The sequence below is a fragment of the Arvicola amphibius genome, chromosome 1 (assembly GCF_903992535.2).
Source record: "Arvicola amphibius chromosome 1, mArvAmp1.2, whole genome shotgun sequence".
NCBI lineage: Eukaryota > Metazoa > Chordata > Mammalia > Rodentia > Cricetidae > Arvicola > Arvicola amphibius.
In genome coordinates, this window is record NC_052047.1 from 139,485,701 (window position 1) to 139,489,700 (window position 4,000).

Here is a 4,000-nt window from a genome sequence, read left to right on the forward strand (position 1 = left end):
CTGGCTTGCCTGGAACTTCTATGTAACCATTATCTCCAATTCACCACAATCCTCCAGGCTTAGTCTACCTAGCACTAAGGAGTAAAGGCATGAGCTACTGCATACAGCTCTGAAATTACCATAAACGAGACCTGGATCTAATAGGGGATGCAATGAGCCACTTTCTTTCATTTTTCGAATGATAAATCATCCAAATGTCCTTTCACACCAGGCATCGTGAACCAAAGGCACAACAACAAAACTTCCTGGAATGGTAGCTTTTTGATAACTTTCTTGGTTTTTTGCCACTGTTCTAGTCTGTGTGTGTTCCCTTCCAGAATCAACGCTGGTGACCAAGTATCAGCAGCCACTTGCTCAGAAGCTGCAGGCTCCTGAACTCAGCAAAGTCATCACTATAGGGGAGCAGTGTTCAGGCTCTAAATATCTGGGCTAGGACATTTTCTGCACACACTATCAGCATCCACACATGGACCAAATGAGAAGGTTTTGCCATCTTTCCTCTGAGTCTCACTCCCAGGGAGAAGACTTTACCATTTTCTCTATGGGTCTAAGGCTCTAGGATCCTTGACATTCCTGTGCCCATGTCAATAACACATTCACTCAGGGCTCCCTTAGAACTCTGAGGGCTGGTGAGAGGGCTTCCTCTGCTCCCCACATTTCATGGACCTTGCTTATAATCTCCCACCCTTCCTGGACCTGCCTTATAACCCACATCCTTCATGATCTACATTATAATCCCCAACCCCTCACAGCTCCTCTTCTCTTTATTCTGGAGCTCCTGCCGCCTCATTATGGCGCACATTAATTGGTCTCAATCGACAAAGAGCATTCCCATGGACAAGCTGACTACAGAGGAGTCAGCTGTTCAACGACAGGCCAGCATGAGGTCATTTGTGGAACGAAAGGGAATCTGCTGCTAACAGTCCTCAACCATTCTGTCTGGGTGTGCAAGACAGGGCAGTGCAGAGCAGGGAAGGCAGGAGCCTGACAACTGTGGGACAGGCACCTGTGCACCACAGAAGCACACTATTCCCACACTCACTCCAGTCCCTGAGAGCAGCCGCTAAGAGGCTGAGAGAGGACGGTCTGGAGCAATGATAAATACATATATATGACACAAGGTGAACTGTGACGATTATAATAGGGAAATTGTCAGCAATTGTTCAGGTCTATAATCCTAGCACTCAGAGGCTGAGGTCAGTCCAGGCTACCAGATAAGGTCAAGGCCAGCTCATGCTATATAATAAGACTATGGCAAGCAGACAAAAGAGAAAACCCCTGCCAGCACCAGCACTACTGAGCTGGAAACCACTGTAAGAATGAACTAGAAATGGACCAGATGGAAGGACGGAGGGAGACTGAGGACATCCTGAGAAAAGGTCCACGCATTCGTGAGAAACAGCTCAGGGACTAAAACATGACAGAAGACCGGGAGGCGGCTTGACAGATAAAGCACTGGCATGTATGCGTGAGGGCTTCAGTTCCAGTCCCCAGAGTCCATGGAAAAGACGAGCAGTCATGGTAGCCCACTGGTTATCCTTGTACTTGGGAGGCAGAGATAGGGGATCCCTGGGGCAAGATGGATAGCTAGACTAGACAGAATTGGTGAGCTCCAGTTTCAGGGGGAGACCTTGCCTCACTAAATAAGTGGAAAATTATCAAGGAAAACACTCAGTGTCAAGTTTGGGCTTACTACACACACACACACACACACACACACACACACACACACGTGCCATACTCATGCAAGTACACAACACATATGTATAAATACATACACATGCAAATAAACAAAAGCCAGTTAAAGAGCAAGGAACTCATGCTCCACAGAGACAGCTCTGCCTAGGATTCAGAGCAGGAAGCATGAGTTGGATCAGCAGACTACAGACAGAAATATACAAGAGGCTCAGTTCAGACAGCAACTGTGGGGAAAAGCCACCAGGCAAGCTGAGAGGCACACATGGATGGGGCTGCTGTTAGGGATTCCACATGAACCACACTGACATAGACTCTGCAGCCCTCAGAGGCAGGGGAGTCATCGGAGTCAGGCTGGGAGTGTGAGCTGACAGGAAAGCCCTCCTGTGCATGTGGGCAAGCAGCTATGAAGAAGCCAGAGTGTAATAAAGTCCTCTGAAGTTTGCAGTCGCTGCCCGCCAGTGATTTGCTGCTAAGTAGTGCTCCCTGGGATCCTGCATCTCTAAAAATACTATTTGCTTTTTATTTAACACTGAACCTTTTGATGTTTTAGAATATAAAAATAGTAAGTGTCTTATTATTTTAAAAGCTTAGGAGAAAAACTAGCCGTATTATTAGGAAAAGAAGATATACGCAGCATAGTCTGTTCAAATATCAAGAGGTGTGACTTTTCAAATTCACATTTCAATCTTTATTTACATAAGACTTTTAGAAATAGTGGGTGTAAATATTAAACCGCCCAAGCCTGGGTAAAATTTTATTGAGAATAACTACAAATAAAGGGAAACTGATTTTTTAAAGTCAGTTTCTGAAATTTAGATGAAAAGAATATTGAGCATTAACCAAAAAAATGATATTTACATATCAATGTAGGTTTTCTGCTCATAGATTCATTTCCTATGAAACTAAAGGAGGCAAGCTTGGGGAATTACAAAGGAAGGGAAAACCTTAAGCAAACAGGTACTGTTGTTCAAACAGAATATTAGCCAAAATGATCCAATCAGGCGCTTGAGCTAATTCTTTTTTTTTTCTCCCTTTAAGCCATTCATGCCAGAACACAACCTCTCAAAGTGTAAAGAATTCACGCTACTTCAAAGTGTGCCTCCAATAGACAGAAGGAGTTGAACTCTATATCCCAAGGATATGGGGTTGGGGCACGAAAGAACCAGTCAGTCACAACCAGAGAGGTTATTTAACTACAATGGGGCCACAATTCTCAAAAAGTATGACTTAGCTGCATTCTCGGGTATATCTGTAAGTCATGGGAATCAACCTAAATACACTGAACTCAGATGACTGCATCCTGAATTTGAGCACGGTTGAGAAACACAGCACACATCCAACAGTAATGCTTTGCAGACCCAGAACAGAAAGTAGCAAAGCTCACTCTCCTGGAGGAGGCACGACACCGAAGTTGGCTTTTGCATTGGTCTGATGACTTCAGCTACTCAGGTTGGTGTGGATGGCAGCTGCCAGAGCATCAGGTCTGTCTAAGACAGTCAGTGCCTGCCACTGCAGAACCCAGCAGCCAGTCCTGTGTCAGCTGAAGATGTGTGTAAGTTACGGACTCAATCTTTTGCTCATCAGGAACAGCAATTCACTTCTCTGAAGATCTTTGGGGGGCAATCTCCGACACTCAGACTCAGGCACACACTCATCCGCCTGGTTTCTATGTGGAATTTAAATACAGGTCTATTTTATTACAATATTGAGAGTTCAAATTTAAAATAAAAAACCCAAGAATTATAGAGGTTATCAAAAACATATTAACTTGTTCTTAGAGTAAGTTCAAAATTAATAACAAAGGCATTATTATGCTAATATATGCTTTATGATATTCCGCCCTACAGCGGAGGCTGAAAATTGGCTGGCGGTCTTTGGCCTCCCTTTATTTCAAACTGATGGTGTGAGCACTATGTTTCCTTTAGAAATCTACAATTTATGTAAAGTTTATGGAAACACACTAGAAAAGTTTAAACACGTGAGGAAAACCCAATGCTGACTCCTGTTGAGATAATTTAAATAAGGCCATGCTTCTTCCCTAAGACGACCTTCAAGGTCTGTCCTTTAGACAAGGAAAGGGTCAGCTTCTTTTTCTCGAGGCCACATCTAGTCATAGCACCTTCACACATGCGCGCGCGCACACACAAATCCTGCTTCTTAGTGGGGGTTTTACATTTCTTTGTGATTTCTAGTTCTAAATTTGAAGCTGGAACATTTTTTTTTACTTCAACAGAATGCTAAAAAAAAAGTTCAAATCAGCCTTCAGTTTTATTCACGTATCTCATTCCTTATATATGTGATT